Source organism: Hirundo rustica, chromosome 5, assembly GCF_015227805.2.
Source record: "Hirundo rustica isolate bHirRus1 chromosome 5, bHirRus1.pri.v3, whole genome shotgun sequence".
NCBI classification, from domain to species: Eukaryota; Metazoa; Chordata; class Aves; order Passeriformes; family Hirundinidae; genus Hirundo; species Hirundo rustica.
Window position 1 is genome coordinate 19,298,845 of NC_053454.1, and position 11,481 is coordinate 19,310,325.

The following is an 11,481-nucleotide window of genomic DNA, read 5'->3' on the forward strand; positions in this document are numbered from 1 at the left end:
AAAAGTGCATCTTAAACATTACATGGTGAAAACTAGAGAAATTGTTATATAGCTACCATATTATAGATAGCGTGTTTCCAATTTATTTTATACGTGAACTACAGATTCCTTGTCAAAATTCAGAAAATAAAGTAGAGACAATGGTGTAAATTTAAATTCAACATAAACAATTGATTAATATAACTTTAAAGAATTAGAGTTCTTAAATGGATTAGGAATTTGACAGGACAAAAGAGAAACTGAGCCCTCCCATTGCAATTAATAAAACAAAACTTTGAAACTTTTAAAAACTTGAAGAAAAAAATGCACCCCTGGTCCCAGTATGAATGTCCTTCATATCTCATCATATGACTTCTGCATCTTAACATGGTTCCTTTATTCTTCCCTAAATTTCTTGCATTCTTAAGCCTAACAAGCTGAAAGAGTAAAGAATGAAAGGCAAAAAAGTAGAGATTAACTATTCCTCTTAAGAGGGACGGAAAGCTAATGCATCAGGAGAGACAAGAAGAATCCTAAAGTGTTCATTTATAGTCAGAGAAAGTGCTTAGTGCTAACATTATTAAATATCTAGTGGGTATGGAAACCTAGCATAGTTCCTTAAGAACTAGATGCGAAAGTGAAGATTCTCAGTTCCCCTTTCCTAAGCCATTTTTGGGATTTATCTTCAAGTTTTCACTGGAAGGTACAGCTGATCAAATAAAGCAGTCATGACACCGCTGTTCTGCATAATAAATAGGTATTCAGACAGGTCCTTTTGCCTCACACCCACTGAATTATCATCTTTGAAACATTTTGATTCAACCTAAGAGAACAATAATATGCTTTACTGTCTTTGAGTGAATGAAAAAGCCACAGTACTCAAAGATTCTAGGAAACAGATATTCTTGAGTTCGCTGTATGGCTGGCACTTGGTGTTTTCCTTTGTTCCTTTATATGAAAAAAATCTGTGATCTGAGGACAAATGTTCTCTGCTTCCTGATATGACTGGTAAAACTGGATATTAACTAGTTACATTACATAAGGCTCCTATTGCTGGTGGGAGAAAGAAGATGATGTTAAGAAGTATACATATGTTACATTATTATATATACACCAGAGCTCAAACTCTAGTTCTGTTGGCCTTTTGGGTAATTATGAAAAAGGTTAAGTAGGTTGTCACAGAGACACACAAAGCAGTCACATGCAGACGAGATTTCGCAAGGCAGAGGTCCTTCCGATCCCAGCTCACAGCTGAAAACCGAGAGAGGAAGAGCCCCCTTTGTTTATTCTTTTACTTTTTATACATTTGTGTGTCTAGCAGAAGATTGGCTTTTTGGGGTTTCCACCCCTCAGCCTCAGTGGCCAGATGAATTGTCAGTTACAATTGTTTTTAGGTTAGAAATATGCAAACAAAGGACAAAGAATGAAAAACAAAGGATTTGTTTATATTACTTCTGTGGGAAAGGTAAAAAACTGCTCTAATATTCTACAGTAACTAAAAGATCTGACTCCATTTATGAAAATCAAAAGGCTAATAAAGAAACTCAGAAAAAACAGGGTAACAGTAGGTGACTGGGCTGAGAAATTCCTTTTTACTAAATTAATGTGAGTTTGTTTCTGTTCAGTATTCAGTATTTCTTCACAAGATCTTTCTTTAGTAATTCCAGTCCAGCTTCATTAAAGTACAGAAATTCAAGCAAATGTTCTGAAAGCAAGGAAGGCACCTCCCAATTTATTGTTTTTCTCTATCTTAGGATCAATTAAATTGCCCTAAGATTATACACAGTTACTAGAGAAAATTAATTTATAGAGAGATGGAGTTCACTTTTTTTAACTGAGATATTACTAGAGGTTTTGTGTTTTCATGTATAACATGAAGGTTATTTGGGATAAATTCAAGAAGAAATTTTGTTCCTTTGTGGCACACTCAGAAGCTGAAATTTAAATCTTCATTCCCTACCTAAATCTGTGTACAAGAAAAAGAAGCTATAAATCAGAAATTGAACTGTATGAGCAGGCAAGTATGAGGACCTGGAGCTTGAGGAGAAAAAAATGACAGATCACAGACTAGAGGATGTGAGCATAAGCAAGAACAAACAGCACAATAGTGATATAAACACCTGGAAATGGAGGGGACATCACTTATTGTGGTGAGAAATGAAAATTACTCTCATGCGTTATGAACACCTCAGAGATGTGTGCAAATTAGATTTTCTCAGGGTGCTTTCATGATGTAAAGCTGTTTGACAAATGGATGCACCTATTTAGAGGATGGAGGTCAAACCAGAGAGTCACAGTCAGGGAGGCAAACCACAAACAGTTGTAGTTCTACTGTAGGACCAGATTAGAACCAGTGCCATCCCAGTTTAAATGCAACTTCCAAGGAAGGGAGAAGTTAGCCCGGGCTTTCAGCTCCCATCAGAGCAGCTCTTGTCAGTGAACGAATTGACCTTGTCTTCATCCAGCTGAACTCCACACCTTACCTTCTGGAAGGAGGACACCCTCAAGGTCCTTGAATCTTTCTACAACTTCCAGAAAATAATTTTAGTTTAAATAATAGCTTACATAGTTTAGTAACAGTCTAAATAATCAAGGAGTTGGATATAGCTTTTCTATAAATTAAACACAGTGAAAAAAGCAAATCCAAACCCCAAAATGAGTCATCAGAAGGCAGATTACATATCTCTTGTTGAATGATATTCAGGAAATGTTTGGTATATCCATTTCTGATACACATCTGCTACATTTGTATCACAACTTCAAATATAGGCCTTATCTTAATTAGTAGAAATTGGTGAGCATCTTACACACAAATGTAAAAACTAAGACTGAGTTAATCTTCCATCAGCAAGGGTGAGGAAGTTACCATTGACTCCCTGTATTTATGTGTGAAACATCATGAAAGTGAGAAGACAGCAGAATTGAATCTAAACGGTGATTATACATAAGTAGAGATGTTATAGAAGTGTTTCAATTGCCATTTTCATTCATCCAAAATAGGGCATAACCTAAGATACCTGTGCCAACATGGGTCCTCCCTTGGAAGAAAATTCCAGTTGAAATAAGATGTGAACTAGCTGTCATTCTTTGTATACCTCTTTTCATTAACATGTATATCATAACATATGTAATGTCACTTAATCAAAATGTCCTGTTGGTCACAAACTCTATTAAATTCACAAGCAGTTTAAAATGTAAATAAGCTATATCTAAACAATAAGTAGCATCTTAACACTATAACCACAGGTGTCTACCTTACTCTACTGTGCTAAAGCACTCGCGACCTTAAAACATTGTATATAATACCTTAATTGTGATTGACAAGGCAATTTCCTGTCTGGTGTTGTGTAAAAAATACAGAGCATCAGCCACAAATTTTTAATTGCCTTGTTAATTCTTCTAACTATAAGTGGCAGCATAATTAGCTAGAATGTTGCCCAACAAATACATCTTGTATTTCTCCCCCCCCAGTAAGAGTCGGGGTTTTTAAAATTCCATTTAATAAGCAAAACATTCTTTAAGTTTCTGACATCATGCAAGTTTTTTTTTTTTTTTTTACTGTGCCACACTGAAGCCTTTATGATAATCCAATATGATGTGTAGTCCAATATTAAAAATTCCCCACTGCTGAATTTTTGAAAGCTGAAGAGTTTCAGAACCAAGAATCAGCTAGAATAAGCATTCAAATTCAATACCAGCTTTAGTAAAAATACTGTCTGGCTCAGCATTTATGCTAATTACATTATAACTTGTTCTGTCAATCAGAACAAGACACTGGAATTAATAAATTTAGGGGTTTTAGATTTCGTTTTAAGACATGTGCAAGTAAACTCTAATTAACTTCAGTAATTAAAAATCCGTATTACTTTGCCTGAGTAACTAGTCTATGTGATGTACAGACGGAAGATTTACCCCTTAGGACAGCGATTGCTGGGAATTTTTTGTTCCCAGAGCACTAGCTTTAGATTTAGCAGTCTCCATAGTTACAATGTACCTGAAGAATCCTTGTCTCTTTCCCAGCCTCCTTTCCCTTCTGGAGTTTCATCATCCTTTATATTAGGAAGAACCTCATGGTAAGTTCAGCTTCCATATCTGCCAATATATGAAATAATTTTAGCACTTGTCTTTCATGATAATCCATAACAATAATAAAAAATATGTCTATATTTATTATATTCTTAAGTTCTTACTCAATTTTCCCCCATCCTTTACTCAGTCAATCTCCTGCAGGTTTGTAATCACTCTAGGACTTGGCCAAATGTGTAAATAATGTAAGTTGGTTTGATTATTTTCTTCAAAGACTTACTTATCTTTATTACAAGTTGATCTAACAGTACATAGTATGGCTTAGAATTAAGAAATTCTCTATTAACAATATTTGAACTCATATCAGAACAGTTTTGAAGAATGAAGGACCTTAATAAAAAATCTTTCTGATTGAAGTTTAAGAAGAAATACAATATTCTTGAAATTTTAGTAGACTGACATATAAACTTGATTTCTGACAAGATAAACAATGGTGATTTTAAAAATAAAGTCCCTTGTTATAATTTTTGGACTTGAACCTCATCCAGCAGCGTACCTGATCCACCATGCATGGTAAAAGGAATTTATCGCTGTTTCACAGTATAAAAAAAGAAAAAGATCATGCTGCCATTGATTGACCTTCAAAAAGAAAATTGTAGCTGGCTTATGGGTAAAAGCCTTTCTTTCCTTTTCACTTTCTCCATTAGTGTTCACTGCATAGTTTCACAACACTTTTTATGGTCTGCCAGCATAAATCAAATGTTCAGTTGTCCCAAGAGCACACTAATCTGATAGCATAAATCCTTGATTACAGTAATGCTTCATGACCATTAAGTCCCAATAAAGTAGTCAACTAGTGCATGTGGTAGCCTACTAACCATCTGCACTTTGTCTAAATGATTATAAGAATGGCTGTAGAAAATAACAACAACTGAAGGGTGCATTCTTTCCTTTTTTTTTTTTTTTTTTTGTTTTCTTTTTCTTTAGCTAATACCCAAATAAATCACCTATCACACATTTGTCAAGTTGTTGGTATATTCCTATTCTTTCATTTAAGAAAGAAGTATATATACACCTAGAAAATAGATTGATTATCAGATTGCCTAAATGTTGTCATCATCAAGATGGCCACAGTACTCAAGAGTGCCTTTTTAAAAATGCCAGGGGCCCTCAAGTATCAGTACCTTGTTACCTAAAATACCTTCCCTACATTGCAGTCCCTTGTTATTTAAAAAGTCTTCCATACCCTTGCTAAGTTGCAGTCGTATGAACAACCCCACACAGCTCTGGCTCTTTCTCTTCTGCAGTTTCAGCTCACTGCTTCCTATCCCTTCCTCCTCACAGCATAGCCAGCAAACTCCAATTGACTCACTAACCACTCCACCAACTAACTCACTCTTTTATTACCCATAGCTGTGAGGGCAAGGCAGTTCCCACTCTTTGGTAATTAACACAGCTGCAATATATCGGGGGCAAGAGTGCCTTTAGTACTACCTCTGTCCATTCTCCCACACCTGAAAATAATTGATCAATAATTTCTAGTAGTAGATGATCAATTATTTTTATTGGACACCACTTTTTTTTTTGTTATTTCATCTACCACTTGAAAGCAGTATCTCTTCTATTTAACTTATGCTTTTCTGAGTTGTCAGTGATGCTGTATTTTTATACTGAATTTCAACAAAATATTATAATGCATTTCATGTATAGCAGTATTTCCTATAGTATTAGATGATTATAATTTAACTTGTCCTGAAGACAAGAGGTATCTTTTACAGAAACACAGTGTTAGTCATTGAAATTGAACTTTGTCAGTAGCAAAACGCTGAAGGACTGGTCGAGATGTTAACATGTCATGACAGTATACCTGCCATTGTATTCAATGAGTCAAAGAGAAAATATTAAAATTAAATTATTAAAAAACACTTTTCATTTTTTTTTAAAGAAAACAAAACCATGTTTCTTCTTTTTATAAATATGCAAATTGTCTATTTCCATATATTTCTTGACATGTATTGTGACCAAACTGGAAGCATTAATGTAAAATTAATGGATAGATTGCTTTTCTGATGACGTTGAAGAAAGAAAATGTAACCAATATAATAACTTATTTTAATTAAATAGAAAACAATATTAGAACTGAATTTTGAAGAAATTATTTGTCTTGGACATAAAAATGTATATTTGAAAAATAATACCCAGATTATGATTGTATTTGCTGAGTGATTAGCAAATAGGCTAGAGCTCAACCAAAGTGAAAACAATTGTGAAGAAGTTTTGCAAATAAAAAATAATTCCCAATTTCTAACACAGAAGAACAAGCGTGTTACAGAAAAGTTTTCTCTATCTACTAATTATATACTTCATTAAACTTGCTGGGTTGTGAATTGCCTGTAGAGCTAAGCAGAGGAGATAAAGTCTGTTCTTATTATTTTATTTATTTATATATGTATGTGCTTATTATTTATATTTCCTAGGGACATAAACACCTTAAAAAGGTATTTCCTATTGTAAGACTCCTATTTTTTTTTTTTTAACCAAGTGTGATGTCAGCCAGGGGACCTTTTCTACTGCCAAGATTTTTCTGGTTCTTGATAGAAGCTGTGAACCAGATTTATTAACAAAGGTGATAGCATCTACAGTTCTACATGACTCATCTATAATTTCCAGATAAACTTTGCTAAAAATAATCTGGATATAGTGTGAAGCTCTTCACGTAGAATGTATTCTACAATGTTTAGAGAAATAAACTGTTTAGTATTCATTGTTTACTTATGTTTTCTGACAGTTCAAATTTCACAATAGAAACAGTTGAGAAACAAAATAAAGAGGGTCCTTTTTACACCTGGAATTACTTTTGTCCATGTTCTAAGAAAAATTTTACAGACTTTCAAAGGCATTGCTATCCAGAATATTTAAAAATAGACTACAGTAAGATTCACATGACTAAGCTGAAAAATGTTTGCAAGAAAAAAAATATTTTTTGAAATTAATTTTCCTACCTGTATTTTAAATTAATTTTTTAGATGCAAACTAAACCTGACACTACAAAGGTAATCTAATTTTTTCTGCCTGTGAATAATTATCAGTAGTAGTGATTAGTTGGGTTTTATTTCCTTACTTACAAACACGTGTTCTGTTACAGGTATCCTGCTTACTATCATCATTTACTAGTCATTAATAAGAAAACAACTTAAGAATGGACTTTGAAATTTGCAAGATTTAGTTTAAGCAATACTGCCAAGATCCAATAGTTAATTTGAACAGTATATGTAATCTGAGGAAGAATTGCAGTGGAAAAAGATTACTGAATATATTTAATCAATTTCCTGGCAGTTAATAATTTATTTTCATTGAAAATTGAGGTCAACTATATCTACAAATATATAATCTTAATTAATCTTAATATAATCAGGTGAATTGCTAAGTGACTCCATGTCTCAGACTGAGATGACAACATTTACAAGTAGAAAAGAACAAGACTTTTTAAGACAATTGGAGGACTTTTTTTTTATATCAGAAGGAAATACCAAATTGCAGAATGTTCAAAAAGACTTGGCAGGAGAAAGAATGTACATCTATGGCTATTTCCATGAAAGATGTTGAATTTTCAAATGTTTATCATAGTCCTTCAAGTCCTTCTCCGCAGTGCTGCTCTCAGTGACTTCTTCTCACAGTCTATTCTTATGTCTGGGGTTGCCCCAATCCAGGTAGAGCATCCTGCACTTTGACTTGTTAAACTTCATGAGGTTCTCATAGACCCACTTCTCAGGCTTGTCCTGGCCCCTCTGGGTGACATCCCTTCCTTCTGTTGCATCAACTGCACTTCTCAGCTTGTGCCACCTGCAATCTTGCTGAGGGCCTACTCCATCTCATTCTCTATGTCATTGGTGAAGAAATATTAAAGAGCACCAGCCCCAAGACAGAGCCCTGAGGACACCACATATTTCTGGCCCCTACCTGGACATAGAGCCATTGACCATGACTTTCTGGCTGTGTCCATCCAGTGTAATAATAAGCCTATCCTTTCTACAGGTTCAGGTCACCTAAAAATTCCAAAGAAATGTCAATGTCAATTCAACTTTTCAAACAAATAACTTTACAGGTCAACTCTGGGGATTAATTGCAGACTTCTAGGTGAAATTAATGTTACTTCCATCAATGACCAAAATTATACTATGAACTCCAATGGGAGGTGTGGCAGTACAAGAATTGTTTTATCAAATTCCTAAGTAATTTTGTAAGTTTTACAAGTTTTATGTTATGGTTCATTCCACTGTGCCCCCAGTTCTGTAATGGTTCCTCCCCTTTGAGTTTACTGTATAACAAGTTGTTTTATGTCAATCATCCCACCCCCCCCCCCACCTATCCTTGTCAATCCCCTCTCCCCCCGGCTCTGGGGCATCCTGTCTGTCACCTTGGGACCCCTCCCCAGGCTTGGTAAATTCTCAGAGGGGCGTCGCGTGATAGGCTGATGCCCGGGAAATCCCCTTTTTCCCTTTGGTGAGTGGTCCAAGGTTTATAAATGGACACCCCCTGTTAACCCCCCAAATTCCCTGATTCGCTAACCTGTTGTTGCCACCCCTGAATCCTCCCCTGCTTATAAGTTCGGGGTGGGAAATTTAAAGGGTCTCTCTGGCTGGGCAGCTTGGACGAGTGGTGGAGCTCCCGCTGCTCAGGCCTGAATAAATCATCTTTGAACCTGCTTAGCTGAGAGCCGACCTTTTATCTACCACCACAGTCACAACACAATTTGGGCCAGCTGCTGGTGAGAAGCTGAGTCCCACAAGGAAAGGTTGCCAGCTTGCAACCAAGACTGAAACGCTTTGGCCGCTGTGCAGATCTGAGCCAGCCGGTGGCCCACACCTGCCCGGCGTGGAGCGGCACAGCCACAGGGAGGTATTGTGAGTAACTCATATTTATCTAAATAAATATATGAGTTTGGTATAAAGATTAAGGTACTGATGTGGAACAGCAATCTATTCCAAGAGTAATTACACTAAACCAATGGGAATTAGACACATATTTTCAACATCAGAAACTTACCTCTGCAATCTATCATCTAGCACATTTTTTGTTACCTCACTACACTATCTCAGGACAAGGTAAGCACTACATCCATCATATCAGATTCTCACTATGGAAACTAAGCACCTAGTTACGTATGTATTCTTGAGAAGGAAATTAGTCCAATTGTTTACAAAAAATAATAAATACATTTTTGTTCTACGAAATATTTTCCAGTGCTTGTCAACCATGTTTCTAATCTATTTGATTCTCCCATACCAGTTCTGGAACTTAGTTTATTTTTTTCTGTCTGCACTTTCCCTGCAACTCTGGCTCCTGTTTTATTGTTTCTTCTGGCTCTGTTGATTTCATTTTGAAAAAAAATATATCAGACTTGCTGGGTATGCCTATGAGTTAGGGAAGACACGTGTTGTGTAGTGCCTAGGGCCTGTCAGCTAAAAAAATAAATAAAAAAGCTTCAAATTATAAGTGAGATAAGTTTGAAGGTATTGCAATGTTTTAAAGTTTGTAGTAAATATTTTTGATGCTGATAGCAACTGTCATTTGATTTTGGGAGCATGACAGAAAGCTTCTTATGTTTTCTTTCTCTACCATGGCCAGTAAAGAAGGAAAATGGTCCTTCCTTGAACACATTAAAACTTGATGTTTGACATGCAGAGGTGTTTACATACAAATGAGTCAGTAGCCACCTTTGGATCTTTGGGTTAGAAAAGTTTGTTTCAGTTACTTGGGCTGAGACTTTGTCTGGCAGGGCCCTAGCTGTGACTCCTCCAGAGAGTGACTGTTTACTAGCTGCGCTACAGTCACCTCAGCCCACAGTAGACACTGCTGTCTGTTATTTGTTCAGCTGGTGGAAATGGCATTTCTGTTCTGATCTATTCTGATCTATGCTATTTTTAATTTCCTTAAGAAAAGAAATATTGACATTCATGATTTTTTCTCATAAAATAATGAATGTTTAAATATTATTTATTAATTAATGTGTCATTAAATGGATTATAACTTTTAAATAATGGATTATAACATAAAAAAGAATTTAAGATTCTTCTAAATTATGTGGAAAATGAAGCTATGTGAAAAGAGATATACCATCTGTGTTTTGCATTGTAACACTAATAAATCCATATAAGATTTTTATTAATAACAATAATTATTTTTATTGTTGCTATTTTTATTATTATAATAAATTTTCCAGGTCTTGAAACTGAGATGATAAAGTAAAACCACTTCTGTGTGGTGAGGCTTCAAGATGTAGAACAATATCTGTTTCAAGGATATCCAATTTCTTTGAATTCATAACCGCAAAGCATTAGAAAACTATCTCAGGATATTACTCTAGTGTAACCATTCAAAAAAAATATGCAACTGAAGGAATTGATGGATTCATCCCTAAATAGCTTCCTTGTTAATATATTATTCCATTTTTTTAATGGAGTACTTATGCTGAAATAAGCTATTGCACTAGTTGTTTTGTCCTATCCTTAGTTTGCTTAGGTTACACCAAAACAAGCTGCACAATTGTAAAGGAAAATTGTAATTAATAATATAAATTATCTGCTACAATTTAAATCACAGATCTTGTAGATAGATAAATGTGAACAATTTCAATAATGAGTAGTATCTACAGGGAAAAAAAAAAAAAAAAAGTTGTAGCTGTACGATAATCCTTACTTTCTACATCCTTATATCCTCCTGGAATACTTCTATATCCAAAAAGCGGTTTATTCCAAAAGCACATTCTTCAGTTATGTCAGGGATTTTCATTTGTTCTTGTGTAAACTCATACATGACTGACTCTTTCTCATATTTCTATAGTTTGCAATTTCAAAAGATTTTTGAAGCTTTTTTTTTTCCTAAATCATTGCCCATCAGGAATAAACAATGAACTTTTTGTACCAAGGTCCTCTCAGCCCAATTGTTCTGTTTCAAGCTTAAACAGTGACCACATTGGCACAATTTCCCCACTTCTTTTTGTTCTTCCTAAAATGAAAAAATCTCTTTCCATTCACTGAGCATTGCTGCAATGACCAAACTGCAGATATTTACCTTATCTGGTAAAGCAAAAAGCTCTGCAGTGCAGGGATTCATTGAACCTTTCTTCATGCCACACAGAATGGAAGAGGTCAAGCTGATGTAGTAGCAGTATCATACTTCTCCCAAGAGTAAACTATCCAGCACTGAGACTCTAGTCCCCTTTCTCCTCTTTGAATAATTGATTTGAGAGAAGGAGAGGAGCACCTGCTGATGGGAAGTTACCATCCCTGAAGGTGCAGACCTTGGCCTACTTGGCATAAATGCTTCTGTTTCAGTCTGATTTTGAGAACATTTCTGGAAGAGTCATGTATACGAGAATTGGGAAGAATGTGATATAAAGTGTAAAATATAAGCTTTTTCCTTTTTTTTCTGTCTCACATGAATTTAGTGTTACCCTGTTTTTTCTGAGTTTCT

At 35.1% G+C, this 11,481-nt stretch overlaps 1 long non-coding RNA gene across 1 annotated transcript; it reads right to left on the minus strand.

The window, feature by feature from the left end:
- Positions 1-1,872: 1,872 nt before the first annotated feature.
- Positions 1,873-5,370, minus strand: LOC120753492 (uncharacterized). Its single transcript, XR_005701113.1, has 3 exons — positions 5,252-5,370; positions 3,974-4,071; positions 1,873-2,507 (listed from the first exon to the last, which is right to left on the minus strand). It is a non-coding gene; the product is annotated as an uncharacterized LOC120753492 (long non-coding RNA).
- Positions 5,371-11,481: the final 6,111 nt, after the last annotated feature.